This window comes from Aethalodelphis obliquidens, unplaced genomic scaffold (genome assembly GCF_003676395.1).
Source record: "Aethalodelphis obliquidens isolate GAN/ISIS:26980383/991018 unplaced genomic scaffold, ASM367639v1 scaffold11, whole genome shotgun sequence".
NCBI lineage: Eukaryota > Metazoa > Chordata > Mammalia > Artiodactyla > Delphinidae > Aethalodelphis > Aethalodelphis obliquidens.
Window position 1 is genome coordinate 11,141,879 of NW_020837955.1, and position 19,518 is coordinate 11,161,396.

Below are 19,518 nucleotides of genomic sequence, written 5' to 3' on the forward strand. Positions count from 1 at the left end.
AATGGTCGCACAGTTTTACCTCGAGAAACACCTGGGTGGATGCCATATGCTCAAGTGATTTATTTCCATCTGAATTATCATTTTGTTCTAGAACATTGTGTGCGTGCATCATCATTTCACATGCACCATCTGGCCTGGCTCGGCAGCTACCGGAATTAAGTGTCCAGCATCTTGTCCGAGATGCCATTGCTGGAGTGCCTCAGAGACACTAGGCAAAATCACGTGTGGAAAAAGATGCCACCAAAGGGAATGGAAGTCAAATTTAAGGTTAAAAAAATTAGTAATCATAATACGGAACCTTCCTAAAATCCAATACTGCCTTCATTTACTAATCTGGAATCAATGGATTTAATTCAGTAATAGGAAAGTCTCTTCAATGCTTAGAGCATATATTAATCAGACTTCTCTCAGGAGAATGGAGCTCCTGCCAGATGGTTCAATAGAGATAAGTTAATACAGGGAACCAGTTATAAAGGTATTGGAAAAATTGAGCAACTAAACAAAGGACAATGAGATAACCCAGCAATTCACAATAGCAGGGAGTTGTTATACCATATTATCGAAACCCAGAAGCCAGAGCTACAAAGCAGAAACTGGAAACTCAAGACACCCCCTGATGAAATACCCTGGCTTCTCCTTTTCTTTTTTTCTACAGCCTCCCTCCTGGACTCTCCATCTGTGAAATGCAGACAGAAACAAATTGGCAAGGAAGCTTGGGGAAATGCAATCTACAAGGGCAGCCCTGCTGGGATTTAGAGCAGAGCAGAGGAAATAGATATGAGATCTCAGATCAAATAAGCAGTGAGTGGCCCAGGGCACCAGCAATGAGCTAGTATTTTGCCATGAAGAGGTTACTTCTCTGCTCATGAAAGACTGCCCAGTGCCTCGGTCTCTCCAGATATTCACATTTATTGCTCTTTCAACTCTAGCTTCCCCATGAATAGGTCCCCCACACCAGCCCCAGACCCACTTGTACTTCCCACTCTTAATCTCTGTTTGCACCTTGACCGATGTCACATTTCATCATCTTTGTCCATAGAGGTTGATCTAGACCCTGACCAGCTCCGTGTGCCTCTGCAAAGGCTGTGGACTTTGAGCCAATATCCGGACTTGTGACCTTTGTCCAATCCCATGGATCTGTCTGCACTTCCCAATTCCAGTTTTTCTTTCCCAAAATCAATGGAGCCATAAATAGAGGTTCAAGTATATTAAAATCATAATGGTAACTAATGTCATGAGTAAAAAATCATCTGTATCTATCAAATATTGGAGGAGCAAGGAGGGAATATGGGACAGGGTGAGCTAAATCTTCATCTGATGCAGGAGGTTAATATGTAACATTTAAAGGTGATAAATGGAGATGGAATTATATGAGCATATAAATTAGACAGCTGGAAGTAACCAACATAATTTAAAACACAAACAACTAAAAAGAAATAGGATGGTCGCCTTTGGGCAGTGGGGCTGTAGAGGAAGGTGTAAAACAAGGGTTTTGCTTTTCATTATAAATACTTCTGTATTCTTTGATTTTTTTTAACCATAATAGTTTCTGTACTCAGATTTTGCACTTGCTGGAATACTCTTCCCCCAGATATCCACATGGTTGGCTCCCTCAGTTCATTCGGGCTTTCCCTGAGCACACTATTGAAAATAGTGTCGTCCATCTCCCCATTCTGTGTTTTCTTTCCATACCACTTATCACCATTGAACATTCTATATAATTTTCTTATTCATTTTGCTTCTTTTCTGTCTGCCCCAATTACAATGTAATCTTCCTAAGAGCAGGGGCCTTGTTTTGTTCACTGATAAATACCATCACCTAGAACAGTGGCTGGTACTGTTGATTGACTATATGAACAAATTGTGTGTGTGTGTGTCTGCATGTGTGTGACTACATGAAAAAAAAGTTAATGACCAATAAGTCGTTTAGAAAAATCCTCACTTTTTTTTTTTGCCTGTTTGTTTTTACTTTGTTATGTTTCACATTGAGATAGTTCTTGGAGGATTAACTATGCCTGAAATTTTCCAAGTGGGTTACTCTTTTGTACGCTTGTCCTTCGAAAGTTCCTCTGAGTTCAACCTAATGAAGCAACAGGGTGGTCCAAGAACAGGGAACTGACATCATTGGGAAAAAGTAAAGGAGATTCGCTGGCAGAACACTTCCTTACCCATGAGGATGAAGATTCCCCAGGGTGCTACCCAAGAAAAGAACCTTTGAAATGAGGGCAAACTCCATTAAGAAAGAATATAACCAAAAGAACATGCTGTCTTAATGGGTGGTGGGTTTCGTTTGTTTTCTAAAATTTTTCAGTTACTTAAATCTAGGTCTTCCCTGGTGGCACAGGGGTTAACAATCCAGCTGCCAATGCAGGGAATGCGGGTTTGAACCCTGGTGCGGGAAGATCTCACATGCCGCAGAGCAACTAAGCCCGCACGCCACAACTATTGAAGCCTAGAGCCTATTCTCCGCAGCAAGAGAAGCCACCGCAATGGGAAGCCCACGTGTAGCAATGAAGACCCAACGCAGCCAAAAATAAATGAATAAAAATAAATTTTTTAAATAAATAAATAAATCTAAAAAGCTAAAGAATGAAAGGTTAGACAATCTTGTTAAAGTACAGGTCTTTTAGAGAGTCTAAAAACTACACATTTTGAGGACGTTAAATTCACTGCAACCAGTGTACTCTTACCCAGTTTCTTCTGAAAAGACAAGTAGTTCCTCACAAAGGAATCCACAGGTATTAACAGCAAAAACACCCACTCTCTTCAGTCCCTCGAAGGACTTCACCTGCAAGTTTGCTGCTGAGTCCTCTCACTGATTTGACTGAATCACTGGCACAGTCGAGTTAGATAAGATTCAGAATGCAGAGTTAGAGACCCCGGTCTGGGTTCAAGACCAAGCTCACCACTTACTGTGGTGTAACCGTGGAAAGATCTCCCTGCTCTGAGGACTGGCCCCAAGCTCCTCATCTCTGTGGCAGATGTAATGCAACCTGCTTCACAGGGTTGTAAGTGTTAGATGGGGTAAGGGGCGTAAAATGCTTGCTACAGTGCGTACAGCATAGTAAGTGTCAATAAGAAGCGGGTATTTTTATGATTGTTATCATTTTTGGGGTAGCTACAGTCATTTGTGAAGTTAGGACATGTCTCTCAAAAAACAAATAGGGCTTCCCTGGTGGCGCAGTGGTTGAGAGTCCGCCTGCCGATGCAGGGGACATGGGTTCATGCCCCAGTCCGGGAAGATCCCACATGCCGCGGAGCGGCTGGGCGCGTGAGCCATGGCCGGTGAGCCTGCGCGTCCGGAGCCTGTGCTCCTCAACGGGAGAGGCCACGACAGTGAGAGGCCCGCGTACCACAAAAAAATAAAATAAAATAAAGTGTTGGATTCTAAATTCGATTTCATACCCATCACCTTACCAATACATTCCTCACAATTGCCAGTCCTTATAACCCTTTAAATACACATGTTTAAGTTTTAATTACATGACTCTTCCAGAAGAGAAGATATACCCTTACCTTTGACACACACACAAAAATTTTGCCCTGTAGTGGTAGGCTTGTGTTTTGTTGGAAAAACATGTGTTATAGTCCCATATGCTTTGCTGCTAGTTCTCATGCTGTGCTCACTAAAATTTTATACTTTAGGATGATTAACAGATCTCTATCTATTGACTAGTATTCTCTGGGTAGTGGTTAGATTTTAAAGTGACCAACATCTAGGTTTGGATTTCATCAGGCTGGCCGAACATTACTCAGAAGTTTGACTTGACCAGAAATTTCTAAAAGGAAAAGACTACTACCTCTTGCTTTCTCTTTCCAGGGGAAATGTGAACAGTTCAGTTTACCAACCAAGTCACTGACTAGACAAAGGCCCAGGTGCCCTAGAATTAGAGTTCCAGATAAAATAAGAATGCCCAATTAAATCTGAATTTCAGATAAACAATTTTCAGTACAAGTATGTCCCAAATATTACATCACTATCTGAAACTCAAATTTAATAGGCATCCTATATTTTTATTTGCCAAATCTGGCAACCTACCCAGAGCACAGAGATAACCACTGACCTCACACCCCTCCATCATGGAGTTAACTTCCCTACTAAATTTTGAGTTGCTTGAAGTGGGCCCTGCGTGCTTTGGTCCTTGTGCCTAGCACAGCATAGTTGTTTAATGAGTGTGTCAGGAAGGAAGGAAGGTAGGAGGGAAGGGAGGGACGATGGATCTAGTCTTTGAGGACTGAGCGAGGGTCAGACTGTCAGATGGCAACACCAGTGCTGCTGCCCTGAGCCCAGCAGCTGCTTGACCCCAGCTTCTAATCATGTAACTTGTCCTGATTCCCAGCATCCCTATAGACAAGACAAATAAAGGCAGGTGATCTGAACTGTACAACCCATACACTTCAAGGGTGATAATAAACAGCACTGATACTGGTCCACAGTGCTAAACACTCAATAGGGAATAGAAGGGTCCAGATAGAACTGGAGAAGGGGCCAATGCTGCTTAGTTCCAGGTCATTGTTGCCAACCAAAAGTACCCATTCTCAGCACGGCCAGATCATCCAGCTTTTCAAGTGAAGCCGGAGATCCATACGTTTATGTGAAATCTCCCAGTTTTTAATTAAAAACAGATAATTCAAAAATTGTTTTATTAATATTTTATGGCCAAATAAAACACACTTGCAGGCTGAATTTGGCCCCCAGCCCTTGGTTCACATCTCTGGACTCAAATTTTCTGCAGAGTTGCCAATAAGTTCATAAACTATTTTGATTGAAGTTGCTGCTGTACTAAATAAGTAACTTGAAGGCATCACACCACTTTTGTGACTATTTAGTTCAATTGGTTTTAAAATAGTGTTGAAGAGATTAAGGACAAAAGAGCAACCATCCTATTTTTATAATAACACATTTCACTCTCAGTCTTGACCAGTCCTCCCACCTACTCATGGCATTGGTTACATCAAGCCAAGAAAGGGGGAAAAAATATATATATACACACACACACACACACACACACACACACACACACACAGCTGGTGCAACATAAATCCATCCTAATTCCTGGAGAGCCAACCCAGAGTATGATCTTTGATTATCCTGAAGTCATCTAAGTTGTTACCCTAAAGATCATAAAGTTTTAAAATATTTAAACTGCTCCAATGAACCATTTTCAGATCTAAAAAAATTTTTTCATATTGTCCTATGCTTTCATTATGGTTTTAATTCCTCTATTGCCTATTTTATAATTTTAAACATACTTTTTATAGTATCTTTCAGCTTGTCGATCTCAAATATAACACCAATTCTCTCGTTTGGTCTGTCGACTCTCCCTCATGGAGTATTTCTTCCTTATGTGTTTGTGTTTTCTCCTGTGAGCACATTTTCAAAAGGGATTTTTTTGCGGGGGTGGAGAGATGCCTATGGAAATCCCATGTATCCTGTTACAGAAGTGTTGCTACAGGGAAATTTGGTATTTTCTTCTACAAATTACACTGAGTTACCTTTCCGTTGCGGAGCACAAGCTCTGGACGCGCAGGCTCAGCGGCCATGGCTCTCGGGTCCAGCCGCTCCGCGGCATGTGGGATCTTCCTGAACCAGGGCTGGAACCCGTGTCCCCTGCATCGGCAGGCGGACTCTCAACCACTGCGCCACCAGGGAAGCCCTGAGTTACCTTTTTAATGTTCTCTCTTGGATCGAAGGTTCTGGGACTACTTGGGTAAATATAAATTTGAACGCCACCTACACAACTCACATGCCTGGGTCTCTGATTTCTCAAAAGCATAGAAATGCTTTAGATCACTTCCCTAAGTGAGCAAACTGTTTCTAGTCCTATTTTACTAAAGGTGCAGCCCTGGAAGCGTTCTGTCGCTAAGGAGAGCTCTCAGATTTAGTTTCATCTCTTACGAAAGCCCAAGGCCACACCTCTGTCCTCAAATGAACATAAATATTAAGCCCCCAGTGACTAGTCCCTTTGGTCTATTTCCAGACTAATATCTTTCTGAGCCATTGTAGCACCAGATCTCAAAGTCACACATCTGGCTTCACATTTCCTCATTGGTTTTGGCTCCCAGGGAATTCTCTTTCTTCATTTTGAGCTCGGGTATTGTATTTAAATTTTTTGTTTCAATATTTTGTCCTGCATTTACACGTGCTTGGAATGAGGAAAGAAGATAATATGGGCTATCTCAGTAAGCCATATCCCCAGAACCCAGAAAATATATTTTTATAAAGTTTTCTATTAAATGGAAAGCATACATTATCTTGGCAAAATTCTTATCAGAAAATGTTTCCATTTCCCAAATAACTTTTGTTCATTTCCCCAGCTGAAATTTCTTTTTTGAAAGTAAGTAGTGGAGCCAAAATTGGCCATATGTTGTATATAAAATTTTATAAACTGCCTTCTTGATGTATTGTTTTTATCTTAAAACATTAGATAATTACCATTTCCTGTATCATTAAAAATTCATTCAAAAAACCCTGGTTTTTAGGACCTGTGAATTATTTCACTGCATATCATAATTTGTTTAACAATTACTCTATATTGAACTTGGACATATTTTCCAATGTTTTATATAAATGATACTATGATGATTATCATCATATTTAAATATTTGTTCACATTTTTTAATTATTTCCTTAAGATATATTCATAGAAATGTCTTTACCGGGGAGTTGCATTAACTCATTCAAGCCTGTGTACTACATGGGTAATGATTGTTTAAATTGTATCACTGCCAAGAACCGAACTGGCTAATGTGCCAGCAGGAAGAGAATGATTAGCAACTACCCTCCAGTAAACCGCAATTTCATAAGATTATTGTTTGTTTTACGAAAAGTTGTCTCTTGGTTGCAAGTCGTTAGGAACCAATGATAAAGAAAACCCTAGATGGGTTTCACAAGTATGTTTAAATTTCACAAGCTTTGCCTATACCACCAGAAAGCCAAATTCAGTTTGCTGCTTTCATGCAATCTCCCAACTTGCTTTTCAAAGACAGCCCTTCATTTCCTGCTCCACGTTTCCAAATGTCATCCGTCTATAAGGATCCAAATGGAATGCCATTTCCTTCAGGATCCCACCTTATCAGGAGAAAAAGATGCCTAATGTCACCCTCCTCTGCTCTCCCCCAGCACTTACTATATTCTCACAACATCAAACACTGTCCACTCTGTCTTACAGTCGTTGTGCCCATCTCCCATACTCAGCTATATATGCCTTAAGAACAGGATCTGTTTTTCCCCGTTTTATTGAAAAAAAATTGACATATATCAGTGTATAAGTTTAAGGTATACAGCATGATGATATGATTTACATGTATTGTGAAATGATTGCCACAAAAGGTTTAGTTAATATCCATCATCCCATAGAGATACAATAAAAAGAAAGGAAAAAAATTCTCCTTGTAATGAGAACCCTTAGGATCTACTCTTTTAACAACTTTCCTATATATCATACAGCAGTGTAAACTATAGTCATCATGTTGTACATGACATCACAAGGACTTATTTATCTTGTAACTGTAAGTTTGTACTTTTTGACCACCCTCCTCCAATCCCCCCTCTCCCCCACCCCACCTCTAATAATCACAAATCTGACCTCGTTTTCTGTGAGTTTGGTAACTTTTGTTTTGTTTTGTTTTGTTTTGTTTAGATTCCACATGTAAGTGAGATCGTACAGTATTTGTCTTTCTCTGTCTGACTTATTTCACTTAGTATAATGCCTTCAAGGTCCATCCATGTTGTTGCAAATGGTAGGATTTCCTCATTTTTTATGGATAAATAATATTCCACTATTCCACTCACAACTTCTTTATCCACTCTACCAATCAATGGACACGAAATGTTTCCATGTCTTGGCTATTTTAAATAATGCTGCTCTGAGCATGGGGGTGCAGTTGTCTTTTTGAGTTAGTGTTTTCGTTGAGGACAGAATCTTTTTTATAATTTATTTTATTGAAGTATAGTTGATTTACAATATTGTGTTAATTTCTACTGTACAGCAAAGTGATTCAGTTATATGTATATATATTTGGTGGGCCAAAATGTTCGTTCGGTTTTTTCCGTAAGATGGCTCTAGTAGCACTTAGTTGTCTCTGACTTCATTCAAAACAATTTTGTTAGATTGTATGTGACAGCTGTCATATCAGCGTGCTTTTTAAAAAAGACATCAAAATTGGTGAATTTTTGTGTAGCCATTTTAATATTGACGATGGAATAAAAAAGCAACATTTTTGACATATTATGTTTTATTATTTCAAGAAAGGTAAAAACACAACTGAAACACACAAAAAGATTTGTGCAGTGTATGGAAAATGTTGCTGTGACTGATCAAACGTGTCAGAAGTGGTTTGCCAAGTTTCGTGCTAGAGATTTCTCACAGGACGATGCTCTACTGTTGGGTAGACCAGTTGAGGTTGATAGCGATCAAATTAAAACAATAATTGAGAACAATCAATGTTATACCACTTGGGAGATAGCTGACATACTCAAAATATCCAAATCAAGCACTGAAAATCATTTGCACCAGCTTGGTTATGTGAATTGCTTTGATGTTTGGGTTCCACATAAGTTAAGTGATAAAAACCTTCTTGACCATATTTCTGTTTGTGATTCTCAACTTAAATGTAACGAAAAGTTTCCATTTTTAAAACAAATTTTGACAGGCGATGAAAAGGGGATACTGTACAACAATGTTGAACAGGAGAGATCATGGGGCAAGTGAAATGAACCACCACCAACCACACCAAAGCCGGTCTTCACCAAAGAAGTTGATGTTGTGTATATGGTGGGATTGGAATTGGAGTCCTCTATTATGAGCTCCTTCCGGAAAAGCAAACAATTAATTCCAACAAGTACTGCTCCCAGTTAGACCAACTGAAAGTGGCACTCGACGAAAAGCATCCAGAATTAGTCAACAGAAAACGCATAATCTTCCATCGGGATAACACAAGACCGCATGTTTCTTGGATGACCAGGCAAAACTGTTGCAGCTTGGCTGGGAAGTTCTGATTCATCTGCCATATTCACCAGACACTGCACCTTCAGAATTCCGTTTATTTCAGTCTTTACAAAATTCTCCCAATAGAAAAAATGTCAATTCTCTGGAAGACTGTAAAAGGCACCTAGAATGGTTCTTTGCTCAAAAAGATAAAAAGTTTTGGGAAGATGGAATTATGAAATTGCCTGAAAAATGGCAGAAGGTAGTGGAACAAAAGGGTGAATATGTTTTTCAATAAAGTTCTTGGTGAAAATGAAAAATGTGTCTTTTGTTTTTACTTAAAAAACTGAAGGCACTTTTTGGCCCACCCAATACATTCTTTTTCATATTCTTTTCCATTATGTTTATCAGGATAGTGAGTATAGTTCTCTGTGCTATACAGTAGGACCTTGTTGTTTGTCCATCCTATATATAATAGTTTGCATTTGCTAATCCCAAACTCTCAATCCACCCCCCACCCTCCTCCCCCTTGGCAACTACAAGTCTGTTCTCTATGTCTGTGAGTCTGTTTCTGTTTCATAGATATGTTCATTTGTGTCATATTTTAGATTCCACATATAAGTGATATCATATGGTATTTGGAGGACAGAATCTTTGATTAATCTTCACATCCCCCAAAGTACCTAGAACTCTAACTCTGCCTAAGGCATAGGAAAAAGTCAATAAATAATGCTTGTAGATTTTAATGCACAAATGGTAATAATCCTAACTATATACAATTTCATTAACAACTTAGCAACAATATATAGTTCTACTATTAAAGAGTGAAAAATTAGTTTTTACTCAACTATTTTGAGGACGTTTTCCTCTCAGAATATAAATACCACCTTGATAAAAACTACCTAGTAATTGATTTGGAGACATCAAAACTTAAATAAATCCGTATGATTCAAGCAAAAATAATGTAACATTCAAAAATTCAGTTAAAAAAGTTCAGTTAATATGATTTTTTGCGTCTAACATCGTAACTAATTTTATCTACATGATGGCTGAGAATAAGCCTAATTATAATACAAATAGCAAAGTTAAGTGATTTTTTTTCCTTTTTGAATACTTTTTTCTTTTAAAATTTTAGTAATAATCTTTAACTATTTGAGAAATGAACCTGACCACCAAATGACCATTTCGTACTTTTTTTTCCTGTTAACAATAAGCTTATAGTAGATGGATAGATAGATGGATGTATGGATAGATAGATAGATGATACGCAAATACAGCAACATGTTAACAACTATATTATTTAAATCAGAGCTTGATAAACTTTTTCTGTAAAGGGTCAGATAGTATTTAGGCTTTGCAATCCCCATTGCAACGACTCAACTCTGCTGTTATAATACAAAAGCAGCCAGAAACAATACATGAACTAATAGGCATAGCTGTGTTCTGATAAAACTTTATTTACAAAAACAGGCAAGCAACTGGATTTGACCCATGGACTGTAGTTTGCCAACCCCTGATCAAAATGATGCATATATGGATATTCACCATATAATTCTTTCAACTTTTCTGTATCTTTTAAAGATTTTATAATAAAATGTTGGGGGGAAAATATGTCTATGAATTATCCAAAGGTTTTAACTACTATGCAAATGTTTAAATATTAAAAGCTTATATATTGTCCCCATGTTTTTGTTTTTATATATGTTCTTTGATACAGCCTTCAGATGGTAAACAATTTAATATCAAATTTTCTGAAATATCCTTAGATTTGGGCATTAAAATCATCCTGAACAGGAATGATTGATCCAAAATGATTGGTCCTTGGTAATAAGAAGAAGAAAAATTGCCTCCCTGCTTTTCTCCCCCCCAGTGACTTTCTGTGTAGCAATGACTTTCCACTTAATTGTGAACTTTCCTTTCCTGTCAGGGAAGGGGAGGTGGATGTTTTTGTGGCACTATTATTTTGTATACAGTGTACATGCCTTTTTCCAACCTTTTAAAGACGTTCTATTATTTAAAGTTGGCATTATCTAAAGTTGACAGCAGTGACTTTTCACATTATATTATTTCCCTTTGAATATTTCCATCTACATGGTATTTAATATAATCTGACATATTTTCATTTTCTTCACAATGTGGATTTTTTAAACTACTTTTCCTGGCAGTTGTGACACTGGTTAGTTAAAACATTAAATAGAGTCTAAATTTGAGGTGTTTATAGTATTAGCTCTGCTAGACAGAACAAGATGACAATCAGGCCATAAGACACCCTTTAGGATCTGTGTAGCCTTTTTTTTTTTAATTTATTTATTTATTTTGGGCTGCGTTGGGTCTTTGTTGCTGTGGGTGGGCTTTTCTCTAGTTGCGGTGAGCGGGTGCTACTCTTCGTTGCGGTGCGCGGGCTTCTCATTGCAGTGGCTTCTCTTGTTGCAGAGCACGGGCTCTAGGCACGCGGGCTTCAGTAGTTGTGATGTGTGGGCTCAGTAGTTCTGGCGCACGGGCTTAGTTGTTCTGTAGCATGTGGGATCTTCCCAGACCAGGGCTCAAACCCGTGTCCCCTGCATTGGCAGGCGGATTCTTTTTTTTTAATTATTTATTTATTATTCATTTTTGGCTGTGTTGGGTCTTCGTTTCTATGCGAGGGCTTTCTCTAGTTGTGGCAAGCGGGGGCCACACTTCATCGCGATGCACGGGCCTCTCACTATCGCGGCCTCTTTTGTTGCAGCGCACAGGCTCCAGATGCACAGGCTCAGTAGTTGTGGCTCACGAGCCTAGTTGCTCCACGGCATGTGGGATCTTCCCAGACCAGGGCTCGAACCCGTGTCCCCTGCATTGGCAGGCGGATTCTTAACCACTGTGCCGCCAGGGAAGTTCCCTGTGTAGCCTTCTTGAATTGAAGCAGAAAAAATTCTGCGTCATAGTCACTGGCTTAATTCATAATCCAAACCAGCGTTAGGAGGCAATCATAGTGTCTTTTTCCCTGACAGAATTTTTCTTTAGGCCTATAAAGCAATTCTGGCCTTAGAGACAACCATTCTCCATAGAAGACAAAAAATGGGAGCAGGGAGGAAAACAGTCTCTGTCATAGGATCATTTCAGCCACCACAATCCCAAGAGCTTCTGAGGAGCCCAGACCTCCTGGGTGCACACCCTGCCTGCCTCCCAAAACTGAGGATCCCCCCCAGCCTTCTCGCCACTTGGCTCTTTTATGGAGACCCCTGGTGTAAGACCCAGTGGATCCCCCCAGAGGACCTGGCCCTCTCCTGTGCTGCAGTCACCTGCACTAAGCGCCCACAGTCACCCACCTTGTTCTAGAGAGTCACCATTTTAAATGAAGAAACTGACTCTGAGAGAAGTTAGATGCCTACCTACACCCTTCCCTCCTACTGGGATGAATCCCCAGTTCTGAACTCTTCTGTTTCTGTCCCATCACCACCATTTCCTGACAAGGCAGCGATCTTGCAAATGCCTCCTTTTTGAAATAGTGCAGAGTATAAACTCTGAAGTCAAGTATATCAGAGTTCAGCTCTCATAACTGCCACTTACTAGGTATGGATTTTGATCAGGTTACTTAACCCTGCTGTGCTGGGCTGAAAATGGCTCCTAAGATATGTCTGCATCCTGATACCTGGAACCTGTGAATGTTACCTTATATGGTCAAGTTTTTGCAGGTGTGATTAACTAAGGATCTTGAAATGAGGAGATTACCCTGACTATACAAGTAGGCCCCAAATGCCATCACAAGTGTCCTTAAAGAGAAAGATAGAGGGAGAGTAGATGCCACACACAGACAAAAAAATGGTGTGAAGGTGGCGGTGGAGATTGGAGTGATGTGGCCACAAACCAAAGGATGCAACGGCAGTTAGAAGCTGGAAGAGACAAGGAACAGATGCTCCCCTGGAGCTTCCAAAAGGAACTAGCCCTGCTAACATCTTGACTGCAGGCCTCTAGCCTCCAGAACTGTGAGAGAATAAATCTCTGTTGTTTCAAGCAATGTACTTTGTGGTAATTTGTTACAGCAGCCGTGAAAAACTAATATACCCGCTAAGCCTCAGTTTCTTCATCTATTAAACAGAAATAATATATACCTTGCTAGGCTGTTGTTAACAAAAATTAACAAATGCAAAATACTACCTCCATCTCTGGCATACAGTAGGTATACCGTACATAGCAGCTATTGTTTCTATTATAATTATCTTCATTATTTTTTAATATGAGTAAAAGAGTATAGGCAGCTTATCCTAAACCCGACACTGCTGTTTTAAAAATTAGTCAAACCCAGGAATAAAGACACAGACCTACTAGAGAATGGACTTGAGGATATGGGGAGGGGGAAGGGTAAGCTGTGACAAAACGAGAGAGTGGTATGGACATATATACACTACCAAACGTAAAATAGATAGCTAGTGAGAAGCAGCCGCATAGCACAGGGAGATCAGCTCAGTGCTTTGTGACCACATAGAGGGGTGGGATAGGGAGGGTGGAAGGGATGGAGACGCAAGAGGGAAGAGATATGGCAACATATGTATATGTATAAATGATTCACTTTGTTATAAAGCAGAAACTAACACACCATTGTAAAGCAATTATACTCCAATAAAGATGTAAAAAAAAAAATTAGTCAAACCAAATACTCAGTATATCATCTTTGTATGGGAAGAGCCGTATATTTATTTATAGTTTTTATCAAAATACTGCCTTTCATCCAAACGCTGTCTTCCATACTGTTGTTATATTATTATGAAGTACCAGATCTATTCATGCCTATAATTAAATAAGCCATGTTGCATTTTTCCAAGCATTTAATTGTGAATTTTACCATAAATTACATGTTTAAAATGGAAAATAAACAGTTCCAGCTGTTTTGAGGACAGCAAATCTAAATTCAAACTGCTGAATTCTGGAAGAACTACAGATCTTTTAAGTAAGCTATAATTTTTAAAAACCGATGTCAACTCTTTCTTATTCAAAACTTTAACATTCACTGATATGTAAGTGGGGGAAAGTGGGAGTTTTACATTATTAAAGACTGCTTCCCCACACACAGAATTGTAGTATGTAGGGAAGTAATCATTCATTTAACTAATGATTGTTAAGGAACTGTGCTAAGCATTGGAGGATAGAAAGGTGAAAAAGACAGAGCCTCTACCTTGGAGGGACTCACAGGACAGTGAAGGACATAGAAATTTAAGCAGATAGATTAAAGTTCAGAGTAATAGTGAAGCTAACATTTACCGGGTGTCTCCTATGTGCCAAACACTGTATAACTCTTTACATGAGTTATTTAATTCTCACAACAACTCTAGGCAGTGAGGTTTTAGCAAGATTAACTCCCTAAAGGTCATATGGCTAGTTTAAAAAGAGTCTAATTCCTGAGAACTCTGTCCTAACCACTACTACAGAGGCATAAACTACATACTATGAGAACACAGAAAAGAAGAAACTTACTGTGTCTGAAGGAAGTGAGGAGGCTTCATCCCAGAAATACATTTAAGCTGGATCAAAACTGAATGAGAGTTAGGAGGACTTTTTAAGGTGAAGAAAAAGTCAAAAGGCACTCCAGAGGGAGAGAAGAACCTGTGCAAAAGTGAAGCATCAAAAAAGGGCTCTTTTTTTACGATGGCTGGAGTGCCAATGAGGTTTGGTGGTCAGGAGTAGTATACTGTACATAAATAAGGACATCAAATGATTAAAGTCTTTGGGGAGAACCAGAATCAGATTTGCATTTTAGAAAGATGCCTGAGGATCCACGTGGAGGATGGAGTGTACAAAAAGAAGTCAAACCTGGAGGCAGAGCCTTCAAGTTCAAGGTGATAATCAGAACACCACTCACTTACCAATTTCCATTGGAATAATGAAGCAAGTACCAAAGAAAATACTTTGTATTACTGTTGGAAATCAGAGAAGGATGCCATCCACATATCAGAAGGCATTGTGGCAGAAGAGATGCTTGATCTCACTGACTGGTAGAGTTATCTAAAAATGTCTGAAACAGGGGCTTCCCCAGTGGCACAGTGGTTAAGAATCCGCCTGCCAGTGCATGGGACATGGGTTCGAGCCCTGGTATGGGAAGATCCCACATGCCGCAGAGCAACTAAGCCTGTGTGCCACAACTAATGAGCCTGTGCTCTAGAGCCCATGAGCCCCAACTACTAAGCTGGCGTGCTGCATCTACTGAAGCCCATGCACCTAGAGCCCATGCTCCACAATAAGAGAAGCCACCACAATGAGAATCCCGCACACCGCAACGAAGGGTAGCCCCCCGCTCACCGCAGCTAGAGAAAGCCGGTGCACAGCAATTAAGACCCAACACAGCCAAAAATAAATAAATGAATAAATTTTTTTAAAAAAAATATCTGAAACAAATTTGAAGCTCAGTGTGTGTGCACACACACTAAATTTAGACAAAATAGAATTCAATGGAAAGTATTTTTTTAAAACAGGAAAAGGGGTAATGTTAGATGTATAAAAGGGAAAATTCAACCAGGAATACAGTCATGAATGATTATGCACCAAATAAGATAGCATCAAAATAGATAAAACCAAAGCTGCTAGAAGCACAGGGAAAAGTCCAAAGTTGTAACCATAGTAGGAGACTTTAATATACCCTCTCTTCTTAATAGATCTAATTAAAAGCAAACACAGTTAATGTATAAAAATATAACGGAAGCTTGAGTTAATAATATATATCATACTTTGTATCCCATAAGTTTTAAATTGTTTCACATCCTAGCCAACAAGAAAATCTCCATACATTCCAAAAACTAAAAAGTTGTACAGGCTACATTTCCTAACCACAATGCAATTAATAAAAGGGAAAACAAACAAAAAAGTAGACCATTGGGAATTATTAAACACTATATTAAATAGTTTGGGCCACAAAAGAATATTAAATTGCAATTACAGACTTTTTAGAAAAGTCTAAAAGACGAAAGTCTAGTGTGTTTAGAAAACACTACATATCTAAACTTGTGGAGAAAAGTACTCAGAGGAAAACATGAAGCCTCAAGCATTTATATTAAACAAACAAAAAAATCAAAATAACTTAAATATAGCTCAGTCAAGAAGCTGTAAAAAGCACCAAAAAATAAATTTAAGGAAAATATGAGGAAAGACAGAATGCAGCAGCTCACAGCATAATCAGTTCAAAGTATCAATTATTTTTAAGAAATGGTTCACTTTTACAGACTAAGAAAACTTAGCTCTGGCAATCATTATCAAGGTTAAGGAGAAAAAACACCAATGTACAACATAAGGAATGAGAAAGGAGGCACAAACACAAATAAATTTATTTAATCTCTATTTTCTGAATACATATTATGTATATATATGACAAAATCTTTGATGAAAAGGTGATAAACCTAGTAGGATAATAACCAAAGGGGAAGACTTTTCAACATGTCTAAAAATATCCCCCCAAAAGATACCAGGTTATAGTCCCATGTGGTTTCACAGATTAGTTCTTACAAATCACAAAGAAGAATCCATAATTTATATGCTAAAGAATATAGAAAAAAAAAGGAGTGTTTCCCATTTCATTTTACCAGATGATATAACCTTGATATTTAAACCTGAAAAATATGCAAAAAAATAGTTATCTAACATATAGAGATTTAAAGTCCTAAATAAAATACTGAAAATTATAATCCAGAAGTATATTTTTAGAATATCTTAATTTATAATTCAGTTAATGTAGTTCACCTGTTAACAAACTAAAAATGTAAAAGCTGTGTGATCATCTCAACACACACAAAAAAAGCATTTGACATCTAAATCTCAGCAAACTAGGAATAGAAGGAAATTTTCTCAACATAATAAAAAATATCTATGAAAAATCTGCAAATAATATCAAACTCAGTGGTGAAAGTCTAAATGTTTGCCACCTAAGATCAGGAACAAAATGAGAATATCCGCTTTCACCACTTCTAGTCACCATTGTTCTGGAGATTCTAGCCAGTGCAATAGCCAAGAAAAAGAAATAAAAAGCATCCAGATTGGAAAGGAAGAAGTAAAACTGTATTATTCAGAGATGGCATGTTTGTCTATGTAAAAATATGATGAAATCTGCAAAAAATAAAGCTGTTAGAAATAATAAATAAGCCTAGCAATATTGCAGACTTAAGATTAATACATAAAAAGCAATTGTATTTTTATACATACTAGCAATGAAAAATTAAAATTGAAAGTTCAAAAATAATGAGAAAAAAAATTAACAAAGAACTAAATACATGGAGAGATTGGTCTATAGATTCAATGCGATCCCAATCAAAATCTCAGCAGTTTTTTAAGAACTTTACAAGCTAATTCTAAAATTCACATGGAAATGCAAAGGACCTAGAAAGGCAAAACAACTCTGAAAAAGAAAAAAGTTGAAGAACTAACACTAACTGACTTTACGATTTATTAAAGCACTACTTTATTATTGTGGTACAGTGTGGACAGCATGGTATTAGCTTAAAAAGAGATAAATTGATCTATGGAACAGAACAGAGAATCCAGGGAAAAATAAATACATGAACAACCTGTTTTTGCCAAAGTTACAAAGGGATGAAAAAAATTCTTCAAAGAATTGTCTTTTCAACAAATGGTGCTGGAAAACTTGAATACCTATATGTAAAAAACAGTGAAAACAACTGATCCATACCTTGCACCATATACAAAGATTAATTCAAAATGAATCATAGACCTAAATGTAAAACCTAAAAGTATAAATCTTTTAGAAGAAAACATAGGAGAATATCTTTGTGACCTTAGTTTGGGCAAAGATTTCTTAAATATGCCATAAAAGCACAATACACAAAAGAAAAAATTAATAAATTGGACTTCATCAAAATTAAAAACTTTTATTCTTCAAAATACACTGTTAAGAAATGAAAAAGACAAGCCAAGACAGGGAGAAAATATTTGTAAAGCATGTACCTGATAAAAGATTTATATCCAGAATATAAAAAGAACTCTCAAAATTCAAGAGTACAAAAACAAAGAACCCAATTTTTTTTTAATGGGCAAAAATATTTAAACAGATATATCACCAAAAAAGATACATGGATGGCAAATAAACACATAAAAAGATGCTCAATATCACTAGTCATTATGGAAATGTAAATTAAAACCACTATATACCTGTTAGAATAACTAAAATTTTAAAGTCTGACTGTACCAAGTGTTGGCAAGGATGTGAAGGAACTGGAACTCTCATATAACGCTGAAGGAAATGTTAAGTGGTACCACCATTTTGGAAAATTGTTTGGCTGCTTCTTGAAAAAAAAAAAAATTCAATTCTCAGTTTTTCCACCATGGATTGCTTTGTCTGTCCTTGAACTTCATCTAAATGGAATCACACAGTATTTACCATTGTGTGTAAATCTTCTTTCACTCATCACAATGCCTTTGAAATTTATCTGTATTATTGTATATATGAGTAGTTTTTTCCTTTTTATAGCTGAGCAGTACTCAGTTGTATGAATAAACCATAGTTTGTTTATCCAGCCTCTTACGGATGAGCACCTGAGCTGTTTCTAGCTTGGGGCTATTATGAGTAAAGCTATGAATGCTCTCATACAAGTCTTTCTGTGAACCACGCTTTCATTTCTCTTGGGTAAATACCTAGGAATTCAATATCTGGCTCATAAAGTAGGCATATGTTTCCTTTCATAAGGTATGGCCAGAAATTTTCCCAAAGTGGTTGTACTATTTTAGATTCTCACCAGCATTGTATAGACGTTCTAGTTTTGGGTGAAGCAGAGCTGGGGACTGACTATGCACAGTCGTGAGCAACTTTCTGGGGTGCTAGAAACGTTCTATATCTTTACATGGGTTTGGGTTCCACACATGCATTTATTTGTCAAAAACTCAGCAAAGGAACAATTTTGTATACATTTCATTGTATGTAAACTTCATAAGAAAAAGCTGTAAACAAGTATTGAATACTAATGATTTGAATAGCTAATGAATGCTTACTGAAATATTTAGGGTGAATTGTTCTGACGTCTGCAATTTACTTTGTGATGCATCAAAAAAAAGGTAGATTGATGGGTGGACAGAGAATTCATTGCATTGATAGATACCTGATAAAGCAAGAGCATAAAATGTTAATGATACAATTTTATAGTGTGTATAAAGGTGGTCACTTAAAAGTCTTTTCAACTTCACTGTGTGTTTAAAATATTTCAAACCAAAATGCTAAAACTGAGCAAAAGATAAAACATAAATCTACTATAGGAACCAGCTATCCTACTCCACTCCTAGGTATCAACCCAAGAGAAATGAAAGTATGTGTCCACACAAAGACCCACACGCAAATATTCAAAGCAACTTTATTTGTAATGACAAAAATCTGGAAACAACGCAAATGTCCACTAAGGTAAATGGATAAACAAAAGGTGGTATATCCACACAATAGACTACTATTAAGCAGTAAAAAGGAATACACTATCAATATGTGCAACTCAAAATAATTTTGCTATGTGAAAGAAGTCAATCCCTGCCGATAAAATTCCTACTGTATGATTTAATTTATGTAAAATTCTAGAGGATGGAAATAATCTATGGTGACAGAAAGCAGAACAGAATTGCCTGGGGATAGGGT